Source organism: Pristiophorus japonicus, chromosome 25 (genome assembly GCF_044704955.1).
Source record: "Pristiophorus japonicus isolate sPriJap1 chromosome 25, sPriJap1.hap1, whole genome shotgun sequence".
NCBI lineage: Eukaryota > Metazoa > Chordata > Chondrichthyes > Pristiophoridae > Pristiophorus > Pristiophorus japonicus.
Genome location: NC_092001.1, coordinates 15,466,878 through 15,482,183, shown reverse-complemented (window position 1 = coordinate 15,482,183; position 15,306 = coordinate 15,466,878).

Here is a 15,306-nt window from a genome sequence, read left to right as displayed (position 1 = left end):
TGATAACTGCTGCACCTTTATTGCATGCACCCATAATTTCCTGTTTGATGCCCTCCCCAACATCTCTACTACTGTTTCGAGGTCTGTACACAACTCCCACAACTTTTTTTGTCCTTTGGTGTTCTGCAGCTCTACCAATATCGATTCCACATCATCCAAGCTAATGACCTTCCTAACTATTGCATTAATCTCCTCTTTAACCAGCAATGCTACCCCATTTCCTTTTCCTTTTATTCTATCCTTCCTGAAAGTTGAATACCCATGGATGTTGAATTCTCAGCCCTGATCATCCTGGAGGCACGTCTCCGTCATCCCAATCACAACATATTCGTTTACATCTATTTGCACAGTTAATTCATCCAACTTATTACGGATACTCATTGCATTAAGACACAAAGCCTTCAGGCTTGTTTTTTAACAGCCTTTGTCCTTTTAGAATTATGATGTAGTGTGGGCCTTTTTGTTTCTTGCCTTTATTAACTCGGCCTTCCACTATTGCTTTTTCTTTTCTACCATCTGTTTCTGGCTCCATATTACATCGCCCTATATCGCTGCATAGGTTCCCATCCCCCTGCCATATTAGGTTAAACACTCACGAAGTGCATTGGCAAATGTTACCCCAAGGACATCAGTTCCAATCCTGCCCAAGTGCTCAAGTTGCCTTCACAATTCCTGTGGGAAGTCAGTCAGAACCAGTACTCGAGACAACTTTTCAACAATAGTCTTTGGTAATGGCTTTGGGGAATTCTAACAACGCAATGGGATACACGTTAAATGGCACGACACTGAAAAGTGTCGATGTGAAAAGGGACCTTCTCGTGCAGGTCCACAGATCCCTTAAGGTAGCGCGCCATGTGGATAAGATTGTAACAAGGAATATGGAATACTTGCCTTTATTAAACGAGGCATGGAGTATAAGAGCATGGACTGTGCTTGAACTGTATAAAGCACTATTTAGGTCGTGGCTGGAGTACAGCCTGCAGTTCTGGTGACCACATTCTTGGAAATATATAATTGCACTAGAAAGGGTGCAGAGCAGATTTCGAAAAATGTTGCCTGGATAGAGAATTTTGGCTATGAGGAAGATTGGAGATGCTGGGTCTGTGCTTATTTCGATAGATGTGGCTGAGGGGAGAACTATTTCAGGTCTATTAAATTATGATCAGCATGTATAGATTCGGTAGGAATTACCTGCTTTCCTTGGCAGAGGGGTCAACAACCATTGGGCATAGATTTAAAGTAATTGGGGGGAGAGTTCGAGGAGATATGTGGGGAAATTTCTTTACCCAGAGGGTGGAGCGATTCTGGAAATCACTTCCTAAAAGCATGCTGGAGGCAGAAAACCAAGAGCTGGAAAATGGGATTCGGCTGGATAGCTCTTGCTCGGCCGGTGCGGACACCGTGGGCAGAAATGGCCTTGTTCCGTGCTGTAAGTTTCTATAATTCCATGATGGCAATGCTGGTACAGAAATGGAGGATTACAAATATTGCACCTCGTTCGATAAATGGAAACGAGTTAAGCCTGACAACTACAGTTGTGTCAACTTAATTTCTTGTGAAAACGTTCATGAACAAATTAAGACCGAAACTTTCGTAGCTCTTGGATAAAGTGCGTTAATCAAAAACCCAGCACGGATCTCTTAAAGCCAAATCCTGGCTGACTAACCTGTTCGAGTCCTGTGTTGAAGCAACGTAGTTCATTAATGAGGTTGGTATTGCGGTTGATGCTTTGTGCATGGACTTTCCAAAGGCGTTTGACAAGGTAGCACATGATAGACTTGTTGGCAAAAATTAAAGCCTTAATTTAATTCATATTGAAGTTCGAAAATGGAAGCTTATGATAAATATTAGATTCAGATATCAGTGGAGAAACAAGTTGAATACAAATTATGACCGGTTTTGACCACATATATATGAAAACAATTGTGTCCAGTGGCAGTATCTTCGGTGACCAGAGAACATATATTTAAAATAATTGGTTCAAGTGCCAGAGGCTACATGAGGAAAAACAAATACCTAGAGATTTATCAGAACCTGAAAACACTGCCTGAAATGGTGATGGAAGGAAGCTCCATAACAACCGACAAGGGGAATTGGATGAGTACTTGAAAAATATAATTCTGGCGGGCATTGGCCATGTAGCAGAACAATGAGGCTAATTGTTTATCACATTCAAAACGCTGGCACGGGCGCAATGGGCCGAATGGCCTACTTCTGTACTGTATAATTATATGGTTCTATGATTGTATGATCTTTCTGCCATTGCTCGTAACGAGTTCCAGTGTACAGGGAAAATGTATCAAATGCTGCACTAATAAAGTGGAGAGAATGATTGTGGTAAGCGGATATGGAATCTTGCATTAACTTTGGGAGATGTGGTCTCACAGTGAAGAACTCAGACAGCCGATAAAGGCACACATTCAACTGAACACTCGGCGAGGCCTTTCTGAATAATTAGCACAAACACTTCGGTAAGCGTTATTTCCTTCAAGAGTTATTTGAATCAGTCAGATAATAATTTTTTTTTAATTTTTATTGGTCATTTAATTGCAGCACTATAAACAATTATTATGATATTTAGAAAAGATAATGCATTCATAATAGCATTGGAATTTGGAATAGAAAGGATACATTAGGAGGTTATCAGCAATTATCTGTGAAAAATACCTCCTGTACTTTCACCGCTAACATTACTTCTCTTTCTGGAGCCAGATGCTTATTTTTTGCTGCTACTTCCAAATCACGCAGTTCAGCCCAGTATAAAAATGCCTATTCAATCTGAGGATCTATCGCGGGTGCACTACAGCTCCCTAAGTGCAGCAGGGTATTATTGCATGTCAGTCCGTTTAACACCCAATTCTTCAATGTAGCATTACCACGGCCCTATTCCTCTTTAGTCCAATTACTCAGTGATGTGTTAAAGGAGAGAATGTAGAAAATCAGCTTTCCAGCTTTCCAACAACGGGGTCTCCACGACTTGGGGTAATCCGTGGATTCACAACACAGGACATTCCGGGCCCCTTCAAAACAAACCAACAGAATTACGCTGTGTGTACTTCAACAGTGCGCACATCACTGGGTCTGCTGTTTTTGATTTTTTAATGCAGCGACAGACTCCACAGACCATCCCATTAACAACTGTGATGTTGATTAGGATAAATTGGTAGCTTAACAAATTAATTTTAAACAATAAATTTCCTAATCATGCTTTCTCAACTGCAGTAAATGTAGCGACAGGAGTACTCTGCTAAAAGCTGTACTTTTCATGCAATTCAATTGTTTCAAAATAATTTTCTTGCTTTCTTTGTTTTTTCATCATGATTGATAACCTGCTCACATCGAAGTTGATTAATTTACCTTTGCCTGTGTTACACAGCACATCTGTTTACAGAAGGGGGATCAACATTCGATAACATGGTTGACGGTTTCAGAGCCATCTGCATAGGATTGTGTTGAATCACCTTCCTGGTAAATCAGTAAATAACATACAAAATGCAGTTACCCAATGTGCTGAAATGTTCTGCCTGGCGTCGCTTTTAATTTTAATTGCACGTTTTGAATGTGTCTATATTTTGATTGAATGCCTTCATAAAGTGCATCTGTGCTTTCTCATCGTTACAGTTAAACTGATATCTGGAGTTATCCTGTTATCTAAGGAGAGAAAGCAAAATTTTTTCTAAACGGGAGTTGTGATTTCCAACATCTCTGTTGCTGAGCTGTGTGACCAATAAAGTGCAGACATATCCTTTCCAACATTATATTGCCAGAACTGTCCACTCAGTCCAAATGAGTTAAGCTCAACATTTTCTGTGACATAAATAATACATTTCATTTGAAATCTATCACTATAATATTCGAGTGTCGATTCTCAAAAACAGGGGAGATCATGAACTGGCAGCGTGCGGAAACCCACGGGATGAAATCCGCGGAATGTGGGATCTGATGGATAGAAAGGGAGCTAGGAGAGGGGACCACGATGATAACTAGTGCAGGAAGAGTCGAGCAACTCAATTGATGGAGGCAGATACACCTGAATTAAGAAAATATGTACCATATTTTCTTTTCAGCCTTTAAATACCGTTCGTTGAAGTTATGTTAACAACAACAACAAAAGAATTTGTAATTATATAGTGTATTTAACTTAGCGAAACATCCCAATGCCCTTCACAGGAGTTTTATGAGATTACAAAAATTGACACAGAGCCTCATAAGGAAAAATTAGGGCAGTGCACCAAAATCTTGGTCAAATAATTAGCTTTTAAGGAGTGACTTGAACAGGGAAACAGAGGTAGAGAGGCAGAGTTTTCGGCGGGAAGTTTCAGAGATTGTGTCCAGACAACAGAAGGAACGGAACACAATGATAGACTGATCATAATTATGACGCTTAAGAAGTCAGAATTAGAGAAATGCACACATCTCTGCAGGCTGTAGGGCTGGAGGTGATTACAGAGATAGACAGGGCGAGGCAATGAAGGGATTTGAAAGCGGGGTTGAGAATTTTGAAATCGATGCTTTGCTTCAACAGGAGCCAATGTAAATCAGCGAGCACAGGAGTGATGAGCGAATGGAACTTGGTTCGAGTTAGGCCTCGGGCAGCCAAGTTCTGGATTACCTCTCGTTTGTTTAAGGTAGAATATGGAAGGCCAGCCAGGAATGTATTGAAATAGTCAAGTCTAGAGGTAACAAAGGTATGCATGCAAGTTAACAGAGAATAAATAATGTTGTTAAAGGACGACATTCGATCCGTTTCAAATGGGAATTGCTTAACACACTTAAAATGCATTTTGATTAATCTTAAATTGTTGCTTAAAGGTAAGAAATTCAAGAAATGATTTCTAATCTGAGCAAGAAAGAGATCAGGTATTGGTGGAGTGATTCGGATGTGAGGCCTCATTCAGCCTCGCCCGCTGCGGGTGAAAAAATTGAACATTGACGACATAGACAGAAACTGGGATAGTTCTCCATACGGTACAGATTGTTCAGGGGAGATTATTTCAAAATTATGAGGGTTTTGGGTAACTATGAAACTATTAATTCCGCAGGCAGGCGGGCCCCTGATCAGTGGACATGTATTTAATGTAATTGGCAAAAGATGGCGAGAGGAGATGAGGAGATGTGTTTATACATAGTGCGCAATTATGATCTGCAATTCATTGCCATGAAAGGCTCATGGAAACAGCTTCAATAATGAAAAAGTTAAGTCTTGCGCATATAGTGCTTCTTTCACGAACTAATGACGTTTAATGGAGCTTTACAGCCAATCATATACGTTTGATGTCTCGATACCATTGTAATATAGGAAACATGTTAGTAAGTTTGTGCACAGCAAGGTTTCTCAAAAAATGCAGATAATCTCTTGAATCATGTTGTTTGAGTGATGAATATTTCCTGGACACTGTGACGAATTCCCCTTTTCTTCTGCGAAGTAGTGTTGTGAGATATTTTTTGTATATCTGATACTGCAGACCAGCCTCGGTTTCTTCCGAAATACGGCACATCCGACAGTAAAGCTCACACTCAGTAATGCATTGAAGTGCCAGCACAGATGTTGTGTTCAGGTCTGTTGGACTAGTCTTCAATCCACTAATTTCTGATTCAGAGGCGAGAGTTATATCATAGAGTCAGTGCTGACAGCTTTATAAAAATAGTCATGTTCAAAAGGGAATTGGCCATATATTTGAATCGGAATGGTTTTCTGGGCTGTGGGCAAAGCGCAGGGGAGTTGGACAAATTATATTGCCATTTCAAACAGCCTGCAGTGGCACGACTACCCGCACAATCTCCTGACGTGCTTTCTATTTCTGTGAATTTCTGCCACTTTTACTATCCGTGATCTTTCATCCATTAATGTCAATGGACTGAAGGCTGAGGAAGGTCTTCCATAATTTTGCAATAATCCACCCGCTGTGGGTGTAAGACACCGGCCGTGGTGCAGGTTTGATGAGATCTCATCATTGAAGCAGACAGGCGGGGAGTAGTTCATAAACTGTTAGAGGGTGTGGAATTTAAATGCATTTGTCCATTTAAAAGATAATATGAAGCATTAAGTCGTGAGTAATATTAAGGTTTTTAAAAAGCTTTTTAATTATCCAACGAATGCAGAGGTAGCTTGCAACGAATAACAAAAGCAATTTGCTCATTATTCAGAATGCACACAGGTGACCCCTTGAGTAGTGTATATGTGAGCGGAAGTGATCAAGCGAGGTTTTAATTGTCGTCATACTGTTCGAACAGATAAAATGGGCATCTGAAATCCAGGGACACCATCCCCCGACATAAAAGAATGGGGACTGACAGGAGTGAGGGGTTACTGACACTGTTGCATGTTTCCTCAATTAAGTAAGATAGCTGAGGATACGACAGTTGCTAAAATAATCCCAGTGTTTAAAATAAAGTCGAGAGAGATCTAAAGGATGCACACCTGGGGGAGGAGCAATATTAAAAGGAATTATATTGGTTTCAGCGACGGTGTTTCAACTTTAATTAATCTGAGTTTCTGAAACACATCACTGTCCAGTAAGGCTCGGGAAATGCAGGTGGAATGACGCAATCGGATTTCAGCGAAGTGGAGGACAAGGTTATACATTTACAAACGGTGAAAAATTATGGGACGGACTGGGAGATGAGGCTCTACACAGAGAACTAATTACAAAATGAAAATAGATTATCAACAAATGGAAAAATATCAGGAACGGATGACTATTGTACCTCTGTGGTCTCCCTTGTTATGTGTTTATTTTAGTATTCTGTTCAATAGATTCTCAACGGGGATGACGTTATCTGAGATGCGAATAGAAATGAAAATGATACCAACCTAACAAACACTATAAAAACATAGATACTGGGCGGGAGTAGGTAAATTGATCTATTCTATCTAGGCTCATGCCTTTCATGCATCGATCAGAACCTATCCACGCTGTCCTCCTCACTCTCTACAATCATTTATCTTCCTCTGCAACACATCGTCATCCAATTTCCTTTTAAATATTAAATGACACAGAACATTCCGTGTGCCTGTAATATTTGCATGAAGTAGTTTGTGCTGACCTTCTACTCATTCCTTTTGTGCACACTTTGAGTCGATATCATATCACCATTGACTCACTAACTTCCTGGAATAATCTGTCCCTCATAATTGTTTTAATTTCTATTTAATCGACTCTTAATTTTCGCTGCACTATTTCAAATAGTCCCCATAACTCGTCCTATAGTCAGGATAGTTCTGATCCACAACACCATACTGGAAAATCCACACTGCCCACTCTCAGTGGATTTAAGGGCTTTTCCACAGTGAGAGGCCTAACCTGTACCTGGTGTTCTCACAGTGGCCTCGACATTATTGTGTAATGATTCATCATTACTTATTTAAATTTGTGTTCAAGGCCCATTTGTATAAAACCGAAATTTATGTTTGTATTATCATGGATTTATCCGCCTGGAAATGAATTTTCTATGAATTAAGTAATTGGATTCCTAACGATCGCTGTCCATCCAAACCATTCAGCTCCTTCCGATTGCGAGACCGCTCCCATTCCTTGGCATTTCTCAAAAAGTCAGGCGAGATCACCGATGGACAATTTGTAACTGTGTCAGTGTTGCTGGGATATTTAATTATTCTTTGGAAGAATGTGAGCCACATCATGTGTCGTTAATTACCAAAGATTTTTATCACTGTCTCCAAATATTCAAGCAAACACAGAATACTTAATATCGTTTCGAATTTACCTAATATTTTGGCAGTGTTTTTTTCAGATCACTTGCATGAAATGTAATAATTAAAAATTTTATGAAAATCACTAGAGGTGACCATTCACCACCGGTTCAGCAATACCAACAGACTTACATGGCAGTGACAGTGCGCTTCCAATATTAGTGATAACCTATAATTACATACGACCTAAGAGTGATCCGCTGGTATAGAATCATGGAAATTTACAGCATGGATGGAGATAATTTCAGCCTATCTGTTATTCTACGGCCAAAAATGTGCTATCCAAACTAATCCTATTTTCCAGTTCTTGGTCCGTGTACCATCATATCCACCTTATCCACCTGACCTGCTAATTTCAGGGATCTGTCCACATGTACTCCAAGTTTCCTTTGTTCCTCTACATTTCGCAGTGTCTTGCCATTTAATGTGTCGTCTCTTGCCTTGATAACTCACCCCAAATGCATTACCTCACACTTCTACGGATTAATTCAACTTGCCACTGTTCCGTCCACCTGGCATTTCATCGATATCTTCCTGCAGTATACAGCCTTCTTCTTCATTATCATCCACTCACCCGACTTTTAGTAACATCTGTAAACGTCTTAATTATACTCCATATATTCAAGTCTAAACCGATTATACACACAATAAAGACCAATGGATCTCACACTGAGCCTTGCAGATCACAACTGGTAACCTCATTTCAGTCACAAAACCAAAAACAGCTGACAACCATTACGCTTTGCGTCTGAACCAATTTTGGATACGACTTTCCACTTTGCCATGGATCGCATGGGCTTTTACTTTCGTGCCGACTCTGCCATGTAGGACAGTTTCAACAGGCTTGCTAAATTACAGTTACATGCATCAAAAGGAATAATATGGTGGAATTCTGCATTAGGATGGAGAATGAAACAGTTAATTCAGAGACCATGGTCCAGAACTTAAAGAAGGCTAACTTTGAAGGTATGAGGCGTGAATTGGCTGAGATGGATTGGCGAATGATACTTAAGGGGTTGACAGTGGATGGGCAATGGCAGTCATTTAGAGACCGTATGGATGAATTACAACAATTGTACATTCCTGTCTGGCATAGAAATAAAAAAGTGAAGGTGGCTCAACCGTGGCTATCAAGGGAAATCAGGGATAGTATTAAAGCCAAGGAAGTGGCATACAAATTGGCCAGAAATAGCAGCGAACCTGGGGACTGGGAGAAATTTAGAACTCAGCAGATGAGGACAAAGGGTTTGATTAGGGCAGGGAAAATGGAGTATGAGAAGAAGCTTGCAGGGAACATTAAGACGGATTTTAAAAGTTTCTATAGATATGTAAAGAGAAAAAGGTTAGTAAAGACAAATGTAGGTCCCCTGCAGTCAGAATCAGGGGAAGTCATAACTGGGAACAAAGAAATGGCGGACCAATTGAACAAGTACTTTGGTTCGGTATTCACGAAGGAGGACACGAACAACCTTCCGGTTATAAAAGTGGTCGGGGGGTCTAGTAAGGAGGAGGAACTGAGGGAAATCCTTATTAGCCGGGAAATTGTGTTGGGGAAATTGATGGGATTGAAGGCCGATAAATCCCCAGGGCCTGATGGACTGCATCCCAGAGTACTTAAGGAGGTGGCCTTGGAAATAGTGGATGCGTTGACAGTCATTTTCCAACATTCCATTGACTCTGGATCAGTTCCTATGGAGTGGAGGGTAGCCAATGTAACCCCACTTTTTAAAAAAGGAGGGAGAGAGAAAACAGGGAATTATAGACCGGTCAGCCTGACATCGGTAGTGGGTAAAATGATGGAATCAATTATTAAGGATGTCATAGCAGTGCATTTGGAAAGAGGTGACATGATAGGTCCAAGTCAGCATGGATTTGTGAAAGGGAAATGATGCTTGACAATACTTCTGGAATTTTTTTAGGATGTTTCCAGTAGAGTGGATAAGGGAGAACCAGTTGATGTGGTATATTTGGACTTTCAGAAGGCGTTCGACAAGGTCCCACACAAGAGATTGATGTGCAAAGTTAGAGCACATGGGATTGGGGGTAGTGTACTGACATGGATTGAGAACTGGTTGTCAGACAGGAAGCAAAGAGTAGGAGTAAATGGTACTTTTAAGAATGGCAGGCAGTGACTAGTGGGGTACCGCAAGGTTCTGTGCTGGGGCCCCAGCTGTTTACACTGTACATTAATGATTTAGATGAGGGGATTAAATGTAGTATCTCCAAATTTGCGGATGACACTAAGTTGGGTGGCAGTGTGAGCTGCGAGGAGGATGCTGTGAGGCTGCAGAGCGACTTGGATAGGTTAGGTGAGTGGGCAAATGCATGGCAGATGAAGTATAATGTGGATAAATGTGAGGTTATCCACTTTGGTGGTAAAAACAGAGAGACAGACTATTATCTGAATGGTGACAGATTAGGAAAAGGGGAGGTGCAAAGAGACCTGGGTGTCATGGTACATCAGTCATTGAAGGTTGGCATGCAGGTGCAGCAGGCGGTTAAGAAAGCAAATGGCATGTTGGCCTTCATAGCAAGGGGATTTGAGTACAGGGGCAGGGAGGTGTTCCTACAATTGTACAGGGCCTTGGTGAGGCCACACCTGGAGTATTGTGCACAGTTTTGGTCTCCTAACCTGAGGAAGGACATTCTTGCTATTGAGGGAGTGCAGCGAAGGTTCACCAGACTGATTCCCGGGATGGCGGGACTGACCTATCAAGAAAGACTGGATCAACTGGGCTTGTATTCACTGGAGTTCAGAAGAATGAGAGGGGACCTCATAGAAACATATAAAATTCTGACGGGGTTAGACAGGTTAGATGCAGGAAGAATGATCCCAATGTTGGGGAAGTCCAGAACCAGGGGTCACAGTCTAAGGATAAGGGGTAAGCCATTTAGGACCGAGATGCGGAGGAACTTCTTCACCCAGAGAGTGGTGAACCTGTGGAATTCTCTACAACAGAAAGTTGTTGAGGCCAATTCACTAAATATATTCAAAAAGGAGTTAGATGAGGTCCTTACTGCTAGGGGGATCAAGGGGTATGGCGAGAAAGCAGGAATGGGGTACTGAAGTTGAATGTTCAGCCATGAACTCATTGAATGGCGGTGCAGGCTAGAAGGGCCGAATGGCCTACTCCTGCACCTATTTTCTATGTTTCTATGTTTCTAACCGCATTGCCATTCCAGATTTCCTTAAAAGTTAGTCAGAAACCACTTTCGATTAACAAATCCACGCTGACTCTCTTTGATTCACTTTTTCTGTCAATCCGATTTTTTCCAATAATTTTCCTACCACTGATGTTAGGTTGACTGGCCTGTAATTAATCGGTCTGTCCATTTCTCCATCTTTAATCAAAGGTACCATGTTACCAATCATCCAGTCAGCTGGCACCACAGCTGTAGCCAGAATGTATTGGAAAATGAACACAGAACCTCTGCTATTTCCTCTTTGGCTTCTTTTAAGGGCCTGGTATACAGTTCATCCCGGCCTGGGGATTAATCCACTTTCAAACCTGCTGTACCATTTAATAATTCCGCGATCTGGCAGTGCTAATGTTACCCCTACAATTACAATCGAAGTGGCCATGCTTCTCCTGTAATAGTGGTACACCTATACTTATATTAAATGTACTCATGATGCAGTGGTACCCCTGCACTTAATAGAGGTGGCCATGCTCCTCCAACACTAGTGGTAATTTTGTACTGATATTGAGGCGAACATGCTCTAGGGGGAGTGTTTACTTGTGCTTTTGGGGAGGATTTAAACGAATATGGCAGGGGGATGGGAACCAATGCAGGGAGACAGAGGGAAACAAAAAGAAGGCAAAAGCAAAAGACAGAAAGGAGATGAGGAAAAGTGGAGGGCAGAGAAACACAAGGCAAAGAACAAAAAGAACACTGACAGCAAAATTCTAAAAGGACAAAGAGTGTTAAAAAAAAAGCCTGAAGGCTTTGAGTCTTAATGCAAGGAGTAGGTGGATGAATTAACTGTGCAAATAGATGTTAACAAATATGATGTGATTGGGATTACGGAGACGTGGCTACAGGATGATCAGGGCTGGGAACTCAACATCCAGGAGTATTCAACATTCAGGAAAGATAGAATAAAAGGAAAAGGATGTGGGGTAGCATTGCTGGTTAAGGAGCAAATTAAGGCAATAGTTCGGAAGGACATTAGATTGGATGAGGTGGAATCTATATGGGTAGAGCTGCAGAATACCAAAGGGCAAAAAACGTTAGTGGGAGTTGTGTATAGACCTCCAAACAGTAGTCGTGATGTTGGGAAGGGCATCAAACATGAAATTAGGGGTGCGTGCAATAAAGGTGCGACAGTTATAATGGGTCACTTTAATATGCACATAGATTGGGTTAACCAAACTGGAAGCAATACGGTAGAGGAGGATTTCCTGGAGTGCATAAGGGATGTTTATATTCAGCCCAATATGACGAGGAACCAACTAGGGGAGAGGCCATCTTAGACTGGGTGTTGTGTAATGAGAAAGGATTAATAGCAATCTCGTTGTGCAAGGCCCCTTGGGGAAGAGTGACCATAATATGGTGGAATTCTGCATTAGGATGGAGAATGAAACAGTTAATTAAGAGAACATGGTCGAGAACTTAAAGTAGGGTAACTTTGAAGGTATGAGGCGTGAATTGCTTAGGATAGATTGGCGAATGATACTGAAGGGGTTGACTGTGGATGGGCAATGGCAGACATTTAGAGACCGCATGGATGAACTACAACAATTGTACATTCATGTCTGGCGTAAAAATAAAAAAGGGAAGGTGGCTCAACCGTGGCTATCAAGGGAAATCAGGGATATCATTAAGGCCAAGGAAGTGGCAGACAAATTGGCCAGAAATAGCAGCGAACCCGGGGACTGGGAGAAATTTAGAACTCAGCAGAGGATGACAAAGGGTTTGATTAGGGCAGGGAAAATTTAGTACGAGAAGAAGCTTTCAGGGAACATTAAGACGGATTGCAAAAGTTTCTACAGATATGTAAAGAGAAAAAGGTTCGGAAAGACAAACGTAGGTCCCCTGCAGTCAGAATCAGGGGGAGTCATAACGCGGAACCAAGAAATGGCGGACCAATTGAATAAGTACTTTGGTTCGGTGTTCACTGAGGAGGACACAAACAACCTTCCGGATATAAAAGGGGTTGGAGGGTCTAGTAAGGAGGAGGAACTAGGGGAAATCCTGATTAGTCGGGAAACTGTGTTGGGGAAATTGATGGGATTGAAGGCCGATAAATCCCCAGGGCCTGATGGACTGCATCCCAGAGTACTTAAGGAGGTGGTCTTGGAAATAGTGGATGCATTGAAAGTCATTTTCCAACATTCCATTGACTGTGGATCAGTTCCTTTGGAGTGGAGGGTAGCCAATGTAACCCCACTTTTTAAAAAAGGAGGGAGAGAGAAAACAAGAATTATCGACCGGTCAGCCTGTATTCGGTAGTGGGTAAAATGATGGAATCAATTATTAAGGATGTCATAGCAATGCATTTGGAAAGAGGTAATATGATCGGTCCAAGTCAGCATGGATTTGTGAAAGGGAAATCATGCTTGACAAATCTTCTGGAATTTTTTGAGGATGTTTCCAGTAGAGTGGACAAGGGAGAACCAGTTGATGTGGTATATTTGGACTTTCAGAAGGCTTTCGACAAGGTCCCTCACAATAGATTAATGTGAAAGGTAAAGGACATGGGATTGGGGGTAGTGTGCTGACATGGATTGAGAACAGGTTGTCAGACAGGAAGCAAAAGTGGGAGTAAATGGGGACTTTTCAAAATAATAGGCAGTGACTAGTGGGGTAACGCAAAGTTCTGTGCTGTGGCCCCAGCTGTTTACACTGTACATTAATGATTTAGACGAGGGGATTAAATGTAGTATCTCCAAATTTGCGGATGACACTAAGTTGGGTGGCAGTGTGAGCTGCGAGGAGGATGTTATGAGGCTGCAGAGCGACGTGGATAGGTTAGGTGAGTGGGCAAATGCATGGCAGATGAAGTATAATGTGGATAAATGTGAGGTTATCCACTTTGGTGGTAAAAACAGAGAGACAGACTATTATCTAAATGGTGACAGATTAGGAAAAGGGGAGGGGCAAAGAGACCTGGGTGTCATGGTACATCAGTCATTGAAGGTTGGCATGCAGGTACAGCAGGCGGTTAAGAAAGCAAATGGCATGTTGGCCTTCAAAGCGAGGGGATTTGATTACAGGGGCAGGGAGGTGTTGCTCCAATTGGACAGGGCCTTGGTCAGGCCGCACCTGCAGTATTGTGTACAGTTTCGGTCTCCTAACCCGAGGAAGGACAATCTTGCTATTTTGGATGTGCAGCGAAGGTTCACCAGACTGATTCCCGGGATGGCGGGACTGACCTATCAAGAAAGACTGGATCGACTGGGCTTGTATTCACTGGAGTTCAGAAGAATGAGAGGGGACCTCATAGAAACGTTTAAAATTATGACGGGGTTAGACAGGTTAGATGCAGGAAGAATGTTCACAATGTTGGGGAAGTCCAGAACCAGGGGACACAGTCTAAGGATAAGGGGGAAGCCATTTAGGACCGAGATGAGGAGGAATTTCTTCACCCAGAGAGTGGTGCACCTGTGGAATTCTCTACCACAGAAAGTTGTTGAGGCCAATTCACTAAATATATTCAAAAATGAGTTAGATGAAGTCCTTACTACTAGGGCAATCAAGGGTTATGGTGTGAAAGCAGGAATGGGGTCCTGAAGTTGCATGTTCAGCCATGAACTCATTGAATGGCGGTGCAGGCTAGAAGGGCCGAATGGCCTACTCCTGCACCTATTTTCTATCTTTCTATGTTTCTATGCTCCTCTGTGTTCAGTGACAGCCCTACACATAAACTAGAGAAGTCAGTGGCCCTTCGGTACAATGACACCCTACTTTTATACGAAGTATGACCGTACTCCTTCGGTACATGCGGTAGCCTTCCACTTGCACCAGAGACGACCGTGTTCTTCCAGTGCTAATGATAAACATACACTCACACTGGAAATAAATGTGCACTTCTGCTATTAGTAGCAGCGTACATTTACACTTAAACTGACCATCCTCCTCCGCTGTACCTGTACTCCTAAATTTACACTAGTGGTGAAGGTTATCGTCAGGCACAAGTGTATCCCTACACTTATGCCGGTGCTGCTACTACTTCTAATGTACAAATTTTACGCGACATGTGCACTAGATATCAGCATGGTTCTCTGGGATGCATACATTAAAACAAGAGGTGAAAATGTGCTGCCATGCTATCATTGATTCTATTCATATTCGATGCCCCACTCTTGTTGGTTTGACGGAGACCCAACTACTGCACAAAAGGCGAATGCTCTTCTTTTGATGCACTGATGTTATACCCATTGTTCCGACCCAAATATTGACCAGTTTTTCTGCACAGTGGTATATGTACTGTCAATAACCATGTGGCATAGATTTAAAGTAAATAATACAAGGATTAGATGGGCAGATGAGGATTACATTTTCCACCCACAGTTTGGCATGGTCCTGGAACTCAATGCCTGAAAGGGTGCTTGAGGCAAAAACCCTAACCACTTTAAAAAAAAGTAACTGGA